Below are 17999 nucleotides of genomic sequence, written 5' to 3'. Positions count from 1 at the left end.
TCTACTATACAAAACTAGTACATGAAGAGATATTATATCTCACCACAACACAGTATGTGCCGACATAGCAGTGTGGCAGGTAGCCAACTCTGCCACCTTTGGCTTCCATTGTATTGAATCCCACTGCTCATATACAGTTTATCCCTCAATAGAAAAAAAATTCGTTCCGTTTAAGCCTAACACAAAACGTGCAGGTGTCATTAAACTCTGCCTACGTTACCAAAATGAATGCACAATTTCTCGGACTAGTTCTACTATACAAACCTAGTACATGAAGAGATAACATATCTCACCACAGCACAATTATATGTGCTGACATAGCAGTGTGGCAGGTGGCCACTTTTGGCTTCTGTGTACTGAATCCCACTGCTCATATACAGTTTGTTCTTGATAACTCATAGTGAAAGAACAGACATACTGTTATTATTTATTTCTAATAACATAGGAAAATAAATTCATAATAAAAATACCAGCTTATATATTGTTAAACATACGCTTTGTTTTATGGGCGGGAATTTCTTAGTCTGTATTTTAAAAGTTATTGTTAAATGTCTAACCACGGAATATTTACTTTTTTCTCTCAGCTCGTCTTCTTCGAGATAACTATTTTGTTAAAGTAAGAGGATTAGTAATATTACTGGTATTACTTTACTAATATTTTACATTATGGACAAGTTAAAAGAGTGTGTTAAAAAAATGATCTTCTGGTGTGAAATTATTATGAGACTAAAAATAAGATAGCAAAATAGGCTAAGTAAATTGTAACTTCTTATTCCTAATTATTATAATCTGAATCTGCTCAGGTATATTTATTTTTGTTCTATTGCAATCATTATGTGTACATTGTGTTCGAACACTTAAAAACTATGACTATCTAAATAGTTAAATATACTTCGGATATTAATATGCCTATAATTACTTGGTATATTAAGATTAATAATTCCAATTTTAGGTAAATGAATGGCTGGAGAAATAGAGAAACAAACGGTGAGTGCTAGAGAAATCTATTTCTTCTGAAATTGGATCAAAAAATATTTATGACTGTTAACATGTTTAATATTTTTCCTATAAATAATTTTTTACGTCCAGAAATAATCATCGTAAGTCATACTCCTCAATAAAAATTACTCATATAAGAATTAATATAACTGAAAACAGGTTACGTCATGCGAAATTATTACATTGTTTTTTAAATTGTAATAACATTTACTATTATAAATGCACTGGGATAAAGATTTTAATATGAGAATATAATGTGTAAATATTACTTATAACTTAAACTCATAGTTACTTTGCCAATGGCGCAAGTGGAACGGCGCGGCGGTTACCGCAAGATAGCCGAATCAAACTACGTTGAGCGTGGCTGTTGCTTCAACGGGCGACCGCTGAGTGATCCTGTCCTTGCAAGCAGTCCCTTCCCGGCCATTGGTGGTGGTTCAGAAGTCTTATCTAAGCCGTAGGCTAGGTTTAGTGTTAGAAAGGGCTTCTTAGCTCTAACTTCGACAGGCAAAATAAAACATTCATTGCTTTGTCTTTAACTACATAGCCTAGTCACTTTTAAACACATTACGGCAAGATTTTATAAGACAGTAAGTTAAAAAAATTATGTTGTACAATTTCTTACAATCAAACCGTATTAACCACGGTAACAAATCCTGTTGTAAGTTACAAAGGCAGGAGTAACTTCAAGTATGAAAAGATAAAATGGACACCTGTCAAAGTGTCTGCCCCAGATACTAGAAGTGGAAGTCAAACACGAAGTAACTTTGCCCTGACTAGTTAGCTGCAAGAACCTCTCATTTACTCCATCTATACAAACTTAGTTTACCTTCAGGCGTGTCTCATGAAGGCGATGAGTATTTAATAGGATACATGATAGTGTTGTGACGTCACTATTAAGTATAATTAATAACTGTGAAGTCCTCTTTCTCATGGAAATTAAAAAGGACACTAAAATTTAAGTAACAGATTGTGCAATAAAATTTCACACTATGCAGTATAATATAATGTAGACTTTGAAAAATTAAATTGTAGTTAGTAAATGTAAGTACTCCCTTAATCTTAATCTATGAGAAAACTTACTAATTACTATTTCTCCTTAAGAATTGCATTATTTGTATCTATAAAAACAATAATAGAATGTTAAATATTTGGAGTAAAATATAAACAGAAATATAATACGACATTCTTCATCTATAGTACGTACCACAATTTTAGATGTTTCAGTTTTATAATTATTTATGAAAAGATTGCCGGGATAATATTTGTGAAACAGGACCAAAGCAAATGTTCAATACCCAACAATGTATCTCTCTCATGTAAATACGTAATAATCAAATCAGTTTCTAAATTTGTTGTATAAACCTCTATATACTCTATACAGAATAATACATACAATAGAATCTTAAGTAGCTTTTATGTCCTTAATGTATTTTAATTTTGTTATATAACGATTTGAAGATAAGTTTACAATTTCAATCAATATCTTTTGGTTTTTCAATTCATGTCTGTGACCTAAATGTTTCGTTCTACCCTTCTCGTATAACACTTCGTATTTATTCTATAATATCCTCGCAAAAGCTAATTATTTATGAGGAGAGATGGATAAAATACGAGAAACAGTATGACAGACGGTTGAAAAAATGTTAATTATTTGAATAAAGATTTGTTATCTAATTGTTGCATTACTAATCTTTTGTTTTTCTTGTGGATAAAATTATCAATAAATAAAATCAATTTAATTAGTATGACTTCCTCCCACTTAAATTTGGGAAATTTCCACATAGTCCAATGTTTACCATTAGCAGTACCGACATAAAGGGAAAGTCTCATATCAAATTTTAACCCTCAACTAGTCAACTTGTTTGATACTTATCGTACATACAGACAGACAGAAATCGGTTTTCGTTCTTCAGAAACTCGCGGGAGTAGCTTCACTGAACGCTCTGTCAGTAATTCGGCATAAACCAATGTTTGTCCTTATTATATTATGCTTTTATCACTTTTATGCTGTTATAATTAACGACCACCGGACCTATTTTGGTATGTTTTTTTAAATAACATATTAAGTTCCCTACATGGTAAACTCATTATACTTATATCTTTAATGTTTAATGGAACCAAAAAATAAACACATAAAGCTACCAATTACAAATACAAGTTAATTTTTATCGTCAGGCAGTAAACAGCTGACTGCAATATCTATTTCCGTTATATTATCGTAAGTGCAATGGTAACTTGAGATCTACCCCTCCTTTCACAGAGTAGTTTGTTCATTATGTCTGTGTATCTCTGACGGAAATATCTAGGAGTCAATATCGGAGCAGGCAATAACAAAGGTAGGATAGGACATAATTAGTGATATTGAATGCTCCTGGTTCAGTGTGAAATTAGGTTATGGCTCATTCAAGTATGAGATTAAATTTAATAATAAAATAAAATTACAGTAACATAAAATGTTGAAGAAAAAATATAAGGTTTTAGTCAGCAAGTTATGCTTTATTTAAGAGTAAAATAATTATTTACAGTTAATAAAAAAGAGCGCAGAACTAGAAATGTTTTATTTATTTATTTGCAGCTACAGTGATAGAATAGGAAATATTTACAAATCCAAGATTACAAATAAAATATTCAAATATCCCTTCAAAAATGGTCCTGAAATATGGAAATGCCCTATGTTTTATAAATAGAAAAACAACTGACGCGTAAATGAACTAATTAGCGTTAATGAGCTTAAAAACACTTTTCATTTAATGTTCAGAGCTACATTCAGGGTAAAGTGTACTTTTCCCGGTGAAAGTTATTAAACAAGCTACGAAGTGAATTTCGTTACTTAAAGTGAGTTGGTGAATTTCAATTTGACTTAAGTTCATATCTTAAGTACTTAAGTGTTTTATGTACTGCATCCTAAACATATAGCACATAAGAAAGTTTGACGTAATTTTTAAGCTATTTTGCTTTGTTGTGTGTCATGGTACAGGGGTTTTAAACTAATGAGGAAAATTTACAAGGGGTTGATAATACTGATTTATTTTATTATTAAAATCTGATGTATGATTCGCAATGAAATAGAAAGGTGCTTAGTTTTACAACAAAATAAAAATTAATAACGTTAGTACAGCTGTTTCAATATTTTTACTACACGTCTCTTTCAAATGCAATCATATAACAATTTTCAGAGCACAGTGAAAGCTCAGTAAACCGTCTGCTATGGACGCCCTACTGCCACAATAAGAAATAGCAACAATATTTGCCTTTGTGGAATTATTTTTAAACAAACATAACAGTTACTTAGTAAAGCAATAATAAAATGTGACAAACCGAAAATATTACTATAAGCTACACCTGCATCAAAACAGATGGCAACTGTTCACAAAATGATAACACAACATATGTTTACATTACGAAGCATTGTAATAATTGGCTTTACAAAATATAAACTAATGTTTTATCTGCATATTATTGAATTATTTCCATTAATTACATATTAAAGGTTACTTAAACTGTGTTATGAATTTATATTATTATAAAAACAAATAATAAGTAAAAAGCCTTAACGAGTATTTACCAAACATCCATATAAATTAAGCCACTCTTTCCATGTAAATTACTCCTACTACCTACTCCTATTTTATCCCTTAAAATTTTATTTTCTAAATAATGTAACGGGGTAAATTTTAAATACGAGTTACTATTAAAAATTAAAATATGTAAAAAACATTTGTTACAATTCTTTCACTCCAACAGGTTAGGTTTTTTGGGGGATAGTCAAGAATGATATTAAGGAAAACATGGTTGACAATTGGTCTTGAACATTTTTTTAATGGTATTTATTTTTTTCTTGTTTAAATTAAGTAGGCCTAGTACTTACTATTATTTATATAATACTTTTAAATGTATAAAAAATATCAAATTAAAATGAATATTAAAACTGACACGTGACATGATTACTACATATAATTACAAAAGAACTTTACAAATATTTTATGCTGAGATGTTGCTTTAAGTGAAGAAGTGGACCAAACTGTGAAAAATTATTCATAACAAGATCACATTAACGAACGAAGTAAAACAACCACGCTGACCTTAAGTATTCTTTAGCAGAGTATTGTAAAAAATACAAAGTGTTTTATTCCACTCGGCATTTGGCTGGAAACAACACAACTTCAATCCAGCTCTGTTAACACACAGAGTTCCACTAAAAAAGAAAAGTTATGATTTACTTTCCCTTTGATTTGAATTTAATTTAAAACTGGCAATTCTCTCTGCAAATATTTTTATTGTAGATAGACAGTTACAAAAACCTTTGTGTTTGCAAAGCCCTAAAGCCAATAGCATGAACATTTTTATTGTAATAAACCTTGAACCAGAAGAATAAACGTTTAAATGATACACGATTGTTTCCTATATGGAAATAAAACTTCAAGAATAATATTTAGATTTCCTAGTTCAATTTGTTTTCGAGCTATCATGTAAGCAAATAGACACATACTGAAATAACATTTTTCTAGCCCCCATAACAAGCTTCCCTAACTCTACTCCTATATACAACTATACGGAACAAAGATATTGACAATGTACATAACCTGGTGAGATGTCGTAGGGTCTTAACTTATGTCTTTACATAATGCTGGAATTTAAAATAGGAAACAATTCACATGTAAAAACACTTCAAGAACACTTATATAACAAAATAAATTTTAAACAGATGTGCGAAAATGTTAACGAAGATATATAATTATAAATTAAGTAAACAATACTATGAAACAAAAGATCTTCAATATTCTGAACAGTGAAAAGCCACTGCCTTAACCATTTTAGAAAGATTATATTTTTTAAATCTTGTATAAAGTTTGGTATTTTGTTATACATAGCAGGCGCTAGAAAACTAAAGGTCTTAACAAAATAAATTTTGGTTGATTTTGATACAAACGCATTCCTACTACTACATAACCACGTTAGAATATAAACACCATTTTCTCTACAATTCCTACTTCTTAAAGAAACAATTTGAAACGTATGGTCAAAACAATGGATGCATTCACTTCGTCCAGGAAACCACAATCACTCACTCTAATCAAAAATTCAAACCTACTTCCGTGAAATAAAACAATATTTGAAACCTGCATACGTAGAAGTTTTAAAAATATCTCAAGAATTCTTAGATTCTGTCGAGCGAGTGGAGAAAGTAAAGGCGCTCTTAGACCGAGCAATGTTCCAGTTAAATGCCACATGCCCGTAAAAAACTTTCTAAGTAGTAGGAATATTTGGATTATTCATTATAGCAATGACTCCATGGAAAGGCTCAAATGTTATCTCTCAATAGACACAGCACAGTAACAGACTGAGCTTCTTTATTCCCCACTACTTTACTCGACTCTGCTTCTGCGCATCTCGAGGCCGCCGGTCATGCTATATCTGACACACAGTACTTGACACGTTATTAATATATTATTTAATAACGTTATGTTGTTTTGAATCGTAATCAAATATACTTCACATAAAAGGACTAAAAAAGTATTAAAGGAATTTTCTTTCTTTTATTTTTTTTAAACAGCATACTTTTTACCAGACGCAGAAAGTTTTAAATTTGTTTAACTTATAAAGCATACCAATGGACATGTATAGATACTTTAAATGAGACTGGAGTCTCATTAGGAGGGGTGAATGTGATAAAAAAACTACAGCAACGCTAAAATACGATGTATCGCATTTATAAATTTAACTGCTTCCCATGCTTTTAATTTTAAGTAGGAACTATGCCGGTCCAGGGTTATCACATACTAGGCACGCTGGAGTACTGCGATAAGTCAACACCAGCCCCGAACTGACTCTGTCTCCCAACGTCTCTGTTGACACACGTCTTGTTGACTGACAAGGTAATTGATCCCCTGTTCTTGTCCCTATACAAGCTTTCATCTTAAGAGGTGTTTAGACTTTTTACAGAATCCTTGCTATTAGAGTATATGCATTAATACTATATGTGCATCCATACTTTCGAAGAGATTATCTAAATATAGGTTTAAACAAGTATAATTATTTTTAAAGATTATTTATTTAGCTTTATATCAAATACTTATAAAATATACAGTTCTTACATAATATACGCACCATTTCTAAGACTCAAAGTTGCCACTGATACAATATAAGACCATGAACTCACTTATAACAAATTTAGCAATAATTGAAACGGAATTAGTTATTACATGATAAAAGGTAATTATCATTTTACAATTATTATCATCCATTGATCTACAAATACTATATAATGTCCGTGTGATACGATTAGTTCACTGTCATTCATTGGCCAATCATATGATGAGTTAGTTGGTAATAAAGAGAGACTGGTAGACATATAAGTGAAAATAGCTGTCAATAATTGTTTATGTGCAAAAGATTTAGAAGTTTACTTTATGACAAGGAGCCAGCTATGTGTAGGTTCATTTTTCGTGATATAGATGTTTTATTTATACACAGAAATGTTACTGGTAGTCATCTTAGAATTACCAATAAAAATGATATTTCTACTTTGGTAAAACTGAACTCAGCAACAATATCTTTCACTGCAGAATATGCATTTCTAAACTAAACTCAATTAAATCACAACTTCATTATTTAAACCTCGAATCACATCTGTTCGCTGAAGCTTCTTCACAGTTTATTTTCTAGTTTTGCAAGTAGGGTAACGTGAATCTGGTAAAAAAATGTCTACCTTTGCCTTTTAATCTTTTTCTTAAGCAAAATTTACGAACAATAAAAATATTTTTGTCTTTTATGGTTTAGGTAGTTTACATATTGAAATATACTAGTATTAAATACACATTGTAATAAAATATAAAAAATACTGCGTAATATTTGTGAAGATTTTAAAATAAAATATACTGAATTTTGAATCTAACAAAAATTGTAACTAATTTTTAGACTGCTCTGCAGCCTTCGTATGTTACTACAATTTCGACTGATATGAACGAATTGTACTTTTACTGTGAAATTCAGATAAAACAATTGAAATTTTAAGCAAGATAATATAAAATCCCATTACTATATAAAATTTATTTTTATAAATCAAAGAGGTATTATAAATACGCATGGTTACAACTGACATAAAACGTATTTTAGATTGCTATTAAACATTGTTACTAAATATAAATTAGCTGTAGAAATTAAAACAGACCTTCATACAATAACTGTCATTTGTTTACACCATTACCAGCGTAGTTTGTACATTGGAAATTGGATCTAAGTTAAATATAGCGCAATCTCAAATCGCCGCATTTAATCATAGCATATTTTATCAGTCCTGTAGATCTTGTACCGTAACGACTCTCCCTTGTTCTGTTTCATAACATAAGGCCTCACACAAGTCAGTAGCCAGTGTACAATTTTGTTGTAATCAATGTGAACCACGTGGTTCCCTTGTTTAACTATAACAATTCGAGAATAAAAGGCCAATAACGGAGTTTAGTAACATTGATAATGCCATAAAAGTTTTGTTTTGTAAATGTTAGAATAATTTTAAAATAGTTCATTCACTTGCAAAAGGAAATGTTGGTTTACGTATTTATTCACTTAAAAAGGTTATACTTGTGTTTTGTAATTCTCTCTATAAGCTCGTAAGCCTTTTTTGCGAGTTTCGTGCCATTTAATGTCCAAAATAAAATATGATATTTAGATAGTAGAAGTTCATATGAAACCTCTTAGATTATCGAGGATCGAATTATTTAATCTTGTTTTACTGTTTTATATTCTATGCCCCCTTTTTACAACTCATGTCCACTTTCAAGACCTGACAATGGTATAAATCAACACTACTCCTACATAGACTGGACTACCAATGACTGTTGACAGTTGGCTTGTTGACTGAATAGCTAATTATCAACCGTCCTACCCTTCTCTCTATACAGTCCGTTCATTGTATTATTAACATCAGGTATTCTTTTAGTTCTTCGACGGTATCCAAATATAACACTCAACTGAATGAATTACTTGAATATATGACATATATCTACCTGGCTGAGCGTCAGCGAAGTATATCACTCGAGAACCTGGAAATGTTCACTTTATCTGTTTATCTGTCTGCACAGTACCTAGAAAATGAACAGATTTATAAACTTAAAATTTTGCATAGATATTTCAAAATTTAGCAGATATAATAATATCAGTCATTGACTGGTCTCGCAGAGGTCCAACTCTCCTCTAACGATTCTCAGAGCCCAAAATATATTAGGAAACAAACGTTTCTAGAAGCTGATATCCAAAATCCAAATTCTTTTTAAAGTAGCTTGCTGGGATGAAAAGTTAAGCTTTTAAAGGCTTGGAATTTCCATTGAGTGGAGACTATCAGAAGCCGAGAATAGCAATTTTCAAAAGACAAAAACTTAATGGCGTCAGACTCATAAAAGCTGAGGGTTTGCGCGTATACCTAAATATTCTAAAAGTTTACAGAGATTTAATGTAATTAAAGTGTCTGAAAAGTTGTCCTAAACGTACATCTAAAAAAATCTAATAACATCAACCCTGTGTATTCCAACCGGGTTTCACAATTTTTTTTAGAGAACAGTATTTTTCAGTGATACAACACCAATCGTCGAGCTTTAATATTTCTAGAGCTCTTCAAAAGTCCTCAAGTCTTCAAAAGACATAATATGAAGAAACCAAAAGCTTGGGTATCTTAACTGTTGGTAAGTTACGGAGATAGCTATAGGACATCGTATAGATAGTGTTATCCGAAATATACGGTACTATTTATTAGAGACCAATGTCTGTCATAGACTAGTAGGTTCAGTGCTCGGGAGTTTTTAACGCAATGTTTCTTACAAACCATGTCTAAAATATGTGTTTTACTTTAACACATTTACTACGATGGGCGATAATTACTACAATTCCGGATATCCTAAATTCGGTACATGACTCGTGGTCACAATGATTGTTAATAGAGTATTATTAATTCTTTTGTCTGGACGGTTTATTTTAATACTTTTCCCAAACAGTACTTCAAAGACGCAACTTATTGTCTCTTATAATTTATGTATTTGCATTCATACAGCATTTCTACGAGATTCTAGGTGTGTGTGTGTGTATATATATATATATATATATATATATATATATATATATATATATATATATATATATATATATATATATATATGACTTGTTCTAATATACTGTATGTTTTATAATACTTTTGTGTTGATCTTCTGAATAAATAAATTAGAAGTTAGGCCAATAAACACCTATTTTTATTACTTACTCCGAAAACCAAATTTGTAAAATATTCCATCTTATCAAGGTTTTGTGGTTGATATGACATTCTTTTGTTAAGTTTCAGTTTAGCTATGTAACAGCCATACTTTCAAAAAGTTGTAATGTAATAGATTAATAGATTTTTACTATCATATTCACAAGGCCCTTATTTTTATCATGTATGATATGAAGAAAAACATATTATGTTATAATGTCTTTAATATAATAAACTAAAACAAAAATCTTCACTTTTATACTTATACAATATTTTACGTTTAATGAGCAGATGTAAACTATTAGCAAACATGAAAGAGTTCAGTAAGTGTGTTCGTTAAGTAAATAAAACTACTTGTAACAGTATGAACACCTAGCCACGTCATTAGCTTCGTTTCTGACAAACACGAACATTTTCTACAGTAATTTAGTTAATACGCGTAGCAATGTATGTTCTAGTTTCCATTGTTATTTCACATCAATTCTGGAGAAACTGTGTACATAGTTTAATAATGCGCCAACTTATCTGAATTAAAAAACATCAGTCTAATTGATATAAGTTTATTTTATTATCACAACTTCAGGCTCAGATATGTAGTTAGTTGATTGAAAACGCAACCGAAACCAATAATAAGGTATTGAGTAAATAATATATAAAGATATAACACACAATATTTTTCTATTTGTAATATTTCACATTTTTAATTGGCTATTTCGAAATTGGATAATCATGTTGCGAATATAACGTGCCATTTCCGTTGGTATATTGCCATTTTTAAATTTAATTACCATCAATTGTTACAATACATTAAATTCGGGAAATCAAGCACTTAAATAAAAGTCTGATGATGGTGTTTTGTCTAGCAAATTAGTTTCGTTGCCTCCGATAATTTCGCAATCATTAACTGCCCGTTTTTCAGGTTATGGATACTGCACTACAATACAGATCTACCTGATAATTAGCTGAACTTTAAGCACTAGTAACTTTTCTTGACACTTATGACCGCAAGGGTTTAGGCAAAAACAGTTTAAATACTGTTTCGAATGAACGATTAATAGGGATTGATAAAAGGTACTTCGAAGGCTTAGCGAACCCAGGAAGATAGGACCGTTATGAGATTAAGAGATTCTATAATACAAGTAATAATTTTGAAGGGTCTAATTTAAAATGCTTCTAGAAGTCAAGAAATTTCAAATGATTTAGGTCAGTAATTCAAAAAATACTAATCATTAAAGACCTTTTTAAAAAGTTAAGGTTGCAAGAAAGTAATAGGCATTTACAGGTATGCTGCTGCATACATGTTTCAGAGTCTAGGGAACTCCAGTGGAGGAATGTAATCCGTTATTTCGATATTCATAGTGGCCAGTGGTTTCTAGAGTTGTAATTAATCCTGACTTTTTGGATCCTATAAGTTAGTTATTTGTAGAGACTGAGACTTCCATGGTAAGTAGGTTTTTAGACATAGGGTAGTTCCAGGAACTAGAGGCTGAACTTCCAATTTTCTGAACACAGAAAATGAAGGCTCCACTAGACCAGGTTTGAGGTTCTAGGAGGTTTCAAAGGTCAAGACCAGTTTCGCAATTAGTTTATACAACTTATGCTCATGCCAATGGAATACATTATTGTCCTTAATGCAAAATTTCAGGTAATTTCAATGAAAATTTAACCTTTAATAACAGATAATTTAGTAATGTTTATTGTTTTAAGTCCAAAGTCCATAATACTTCAAATTATTATATTTATCAAGTCAGGAAAAGCAAAATTCGTACGGTAACTTGTCAGTTCAGTGATATCATGAAGCTTTGTAATATCCAGTAATAATACCAGCCGTGAAATACGATTACATGTAAGCAATCTGATTCAGCGTAAAGCTACTCACCCCCCCCCTCTCCCACAAAGATTACCAGGTTCTATTGTCGCGTTGTCACTAGGTTGGGCTGGTATTTTCCACCCTGATACTCTCAATGCTGTCATCTGGTCCAATAACTTCATATCTCCAGTCTTCCGGCATAAACTGATTTTGAAATCTGGGAAACAGCTCATGTGGTTATAGATTCCTTCTATTGCGTTCCATTTCAAATTAAGTAATTCCAGTGTAATATATATATATATATATATATATATATATATATATATATATATATATATATATATACATACAAAGTATTAACAAAATTATGTCAAAACTTCTGTGGCTGATAATACTCATCATTTCATACACAAAATGTCATATACACATAGGTCGAGAAATGTCTTGTTTAGCCGCTAGCCAGCATTTTGTATTTTTGATGAAAAATTTATTATCTCTTAATAAGTTGGAGAAATCAAATTTGGCACATAGGTTTTTATTAATAGTGGGAAAATATTAAAAAAATATGTTATCTTAGCAGATGACGACGTTTGTTAAAAATTTGTTAAGTCAAATAACAAAAAACATTAGTATAGTTATAAAAAATGGACTATGAACCAAATATTTTAAAGATTTTGGTACAACTCCAGTGGTACTTTTTTAACGAAATCTGTCAAAGCATAAGCAAGCACGACCACTTAAAGGTAAGCTTGCACAACTCGGGAGCAGTTATTTGTTATTTGGTGGCAATCAGCTGTTTTACGTAGAATACAAAAAGTTTACAAGATACAAACTACTTTCAATATTGTTATAACAATTCCAACTGTATTTTTTTCTACGAATTTCTTTAAAGAATAAGTGAGCACGAAAATTTTAAATTTACGCTTAGCATTCCCTTTCACAGTCGACTAAGTGCACTTATAAACGCTTCACGATTACGTGATAATTGTTATAACTTCTTCAGGCTTAGCTGGCCAACTTGAGTAATTTGGACCATTTTGTAGATAATTAGGCGTTCCAGTACTCAACACCTTAAAGTTATAATTGTGTAACTTGCTTTGAGAAGTTCTCCAAGTTACAGATGCCTAAGCCCCCATTTCAAGAGGCAACTGAACTATTGAAGTTCTAAAGCGATTCTTCTGATATTTGAACATTTCCACTTTATTCGCCTTTCACCGATAAATGCATTTATGCCATATTAGAACCAATTCTAATGAAAGGTTATTTGACGTGAAATTTCTCATCACCAACCAACCATCACTACGACACTGTGAAAAATATTATTCGTATAATATGTTCACCAATGTATGTGTGTGTGTGTGTGTGTGTGTGTGTGTGTGTGTGTGTGTGTGTGTTCAAATAAATGACTGTTCAAGCACTGGAAAGTTTTAAACCAAATCAAATTCAAAGCAAAACAACGAAACTAGCTTTAAAGTCTGTAGTTTGTTTTTTATTGTGTTAAAAAAAGAATTGATCAGAAGTTTGAAAACATAGATGAAGTAATTAAATAAAACAATAATTAACAATATTAATTTTGAGTTTCAATTTCATAATCATGAATTCAGATCATGACTAATGTAATTCAGTTTGTTTATTAATATGGGCATAAGAATAGTTTTAATCAAAGAGTTCTAATTGCATTATATATGATTGCTTTTACTTGATTACCAATATAACCACATACCACATTCAGGTTAAAATATAGGTAATTTGTCTGTAGCCTTCAATATTAAGAATGCCCTTTATTAAGGATTGAGGCATACTTGAATCAATTATGTCAAATATGATCAAGATTCTTCCAATAAAAAGATGCCTATTACAAGATTCACTGCTTTTGCCATACTTTCATCATAATAGACGATTAATTTAGGGTCATCCCATGAAACCATTATGTTAAGTAATGTAAATGATCCTAAACTGTAGGAACCAGAGTTTTTGAAAATGTTTTCACCCAGTTCTCCACCCGAGTCACTCCATATATTTTTAGATTTAATTTAATGGGTTAAGCCACATAATATCATTCCACATTTGGGTAACGTTTCTTATAATGTGAAATCCAAAATCAGTCATCTAACTTATTGCTTCCGTCTTATAGGCTACTCTCTTTCAGTCACATTTCACTCAAACCGCACTTTTGCATAGATATAAACCTTTAAAATCATTGTCAGCGTTTATTAAACCTCCTAAGTAAATAATCTGCCTACATAGTATTTGCTGGAAAACACTTTATGAGGCTCTGCTCCTTAGTTTTGTCCCCAGAGCGCAGCTTCTTTGGTCAAAATGCGTTGAGTGCGGGTTAGAAAGTCTTTCAAACTAGACTACGACTTTGTTCTGTTTGTTAGATTTGTTCATTAAGAAAGTCTAAGAATAACACTTTCCACCATGGCATTGGTTGGTTCCCAAAGTCTTCAGGAATAATCTTAGGTGAACGCATACAAGTAAGTCATAAACTATCTAATCCAAACTGAGGTATTTATTGTATTTACGTTCTAATCCTCTACTATCTATCATAGCGCTTCACCTTCTGCGTTCTGATTTGATCGAATGATTCCCTTCAGATAAATTTCCTAATGGTGCTGTATTATTTCTCGAACTTCTTTTTAGGCCCATCCTATTCATAGAATCTGATTAAACAATTTAGAATAAATCCCTGTATTTGGTTTAAAATTGTTGCATTTTGTGTCCATCATAAAGCTCTAATAATTGTTATTTTGCTATAAATCTTATCAGTGTCATCATGTTAACGTGTGTGTAAATTTTTGTGTTTATAAGAATTCGTTTATTAAATCTAAAATCTAAAGTCTAAAAGTAGGTCTACCATTTAATTACCGTTATCACTTTAACACGGCGGAATGTGAAATTCAGAACAATACTGCAACTGCGCAACTAGTGTATAATCAAGTTAAAGTTGGCTTGCTGCCCAGTTGAAATTGGGACGAAACAGTTGGTGCACATTTCTGTAGGCATCACTGTGGTGAAACAAACTCACAGCAACTAAACCCAAATACGGTATTAAACACGGAGGGAATTTAAACTAACTTATGGAAGTGCATGTATAAAGCATCCAAATAATTAATACCTTAATTGATTAATATACATTTTTAATTTCCATTTAATTCAACGAGTACAAGTTCTAATCAAATGTTTAATGCGTACTGCGAATATGAGTAATCAGTAATTTTAATCAGTAATTTGGAGGTTAAGTGGTAGAGAGGACTTTTAAGTCCTAACTTCACCTCTGTAAATAAAGACATTTTTTTACAGTCCCTACTAATATGTATAATTTTGATTAAACATTGGTTTTTCCAATTCCGTAGAATATAACTATTATTTTGCAACTGTAGAATGTATTTTTTCGTCGATTTAGATCAGGATCCAAAATCAAATTTACATTGCGTAAGGACACAACGTGTTTCTTTATCAAAAATTAGTTGTCAGGTGCTAGTTTTGATAGGGGTAAAAGTGGGAGGGTTTCAAAAGAGTTAAAAATCTGAAATAATATTTTTCTCAGATCATATTATTTTAGCTTGATCAGACACGCAAATAAATATTAAATCAGCGACATGAAAACTATAGACTCTCTCTAAAGTAACATTCAGTATCATTTCTGATATTATGACGGTGATTAATTACTATTAATGTTCCATATGAGGTTTAGTGTCTCAATCTATGAACAATACGATATAACGAAAAGCTCCTTTCAGATTTTTACCTTTCGATACATTTCCACTTCGACCTCCACCAAAACTAGAGGATATTCCTGCATTGAATAAAAATACCATTATTTGTGCTTATAAAGTGCAAATTTCCTCTCTGCTCCAGAACCATTAAGGTCACTATTCTTTACCACCGATTCCTCGTTCTGCAAACCTAATATCAAATACAGTCCCAAAGCCAGACGTCTCAATCTGGTTAGGAGCGGGGAATAATCAATAGAATTCGTTAGTGGGTCTCGTCAACCGTAATACTAGGTCTGGCAAACAGATAGTGCTGTGAAAATTTTGTTCAAATTAAACCTCTATAATTTGTTTTTTCTGCGCCTAATACAATGAAAGGAACTTCATTAACGAAATAACAAAAAATTACTTCAATTCTTTTTTGAAAGCAAAAGAATGTTTGCAAATAAGTAGACACTTTTGGGACGATTTACAGTACTGTATAAAAACAAATGCAATGGTCAATTGCCTGGTTTTTGCAGAAGAGCATTTTAGATATGCACCCATAGTTTAGTCACAAGTATCATTGGGCCAAACACTCATGTTTGTTCAAGAACCTCTATGGTGAGCTCTGATTGCTTCATGAGGGTTCTTAGTTAATTAACCTCTACCAGCGATTACTAATGGCTCTATGCGTGCACAAGTAATTACAGTCATGATCTATGTACTGTGACCCACACTGATACATTATTATAATAAGTGTATAGATATTGGTGGATTTTTAATTTTGTACCTCAACGGGTTTTATACTTAATGTAAATGTCAGTATTTTTTGTTTCTGTACTTTATATTTTAGTAGTGTTTAACTTTATGCAGCAGTAACTCGAATCCCTAATAACGGCGTGTACGTTTCCAAGTAACCACTGTAAAGAAAAACATGCGGTGTAATTAAAGTGATCATACAAAAGTGACAAAACTAGATAAAAGATTTGTATAGGTTCTGGTCATTTTATTCTGCAGTTTTCGGGATTTCATAGTTTATATTGATCAATTAAATTTCAATGGGGTGGAATAAAATGTCAGAGAAACTTCCTATTGGCCATTATTGAAGTAGCATAATTGCGTTCATACAACTCTATTACTTTTTGCTCATTTACTTTTTAGATATTCCAATCGTTCATAAACATTATAATGTACCTGTTTTTGTTTTGTTTTTGATATTAGTTACCAATATTGCTTGCGGCGACAACTAGCAAATACTTATGTTTGCAGTATATGTGGATTGCACTTTATTCCAATCTTAAAAAATATGATAAAATATATAGTTAAGAAGTAATTTCGGAGTATTGAGAACGTTTTATTTGTCCTTAAGTGTAGGATTCAACCACATAAAGCGTTTTATATTTGAATTTTTTTAAATAAATAAAACAAAATCAATACCAATGCTTTTTAACTGCCAAACCCAGTATCGTGTTCTTAATGACATTGATGGGGAACTAGATCCATTTCATATTTTAAAACATATTGTTTGAATGATTGTAATACATATACATATATTTTTAGATTGAGAACCGAACCAAAATATTTATACATACATACATACGTGCACACACACACACACACACACACACACACACACACACACACACACACACACACACACACACACACACACACACACACACACACACACACACACACACACACATATATATATATATATATGCATTGATATAATGTTATTCATAAACTTTGTATCACTTGATTACACCAAATCTTTAAACGTCTAGTTACTAATGCCAAGTTCTATGCCTACAATTCCAAATGATGACATGGGCGTCTTATAAGCCTCCGAAACATCGCAGAGATGATATGGTTGTCTGACAAAAACAAAATTCTAATATGTGATACTTAGTAGGCTAGCTGACTAACAATGCTTATGTTAATATTGTCGGTAGTGAGATTCTTTAGACTGTGTAGACTGACGGCGTAGATTCAGTTCATCACGAAAACATTAATTCGAATCTTTATTTTTATTGGTACAAAACGAGGGTAGTTCCGTTTGCATGGGATGATTTCAGATGTTTAATTATTAATAAAAAATAATTGATAGGCAGGATTGGTTGCTGAATTCCCAATCAGGAGATAAGCAAAACAATGGTTACATGGGTGTTCAGGTTACTCAATTTATTTAAGGTAACCCGACTTTCTTTTGGTGATAAAATAATAACAATACTAAAATTATGTCATGTAA

Source organism: Homalodisca vitripennis, chromosome 1 (genome assembly GCF_021130785.1).
Source record: "Homalodisca vitripennis isolate AUS2020 chromosome 1, UT_GWSS_2.1, whole genome shotgun sequence".
In the NCBI taxonomy this organism is placed as follows: Eukaryota; Metazoa; Arthropoda; class Insecta; order Hemiptera; family Cicadellidae; genus Homalodisca; species Homalodisca vitripennis.
Note: the sequence above shows the minus strand (reverse complement) of the source record.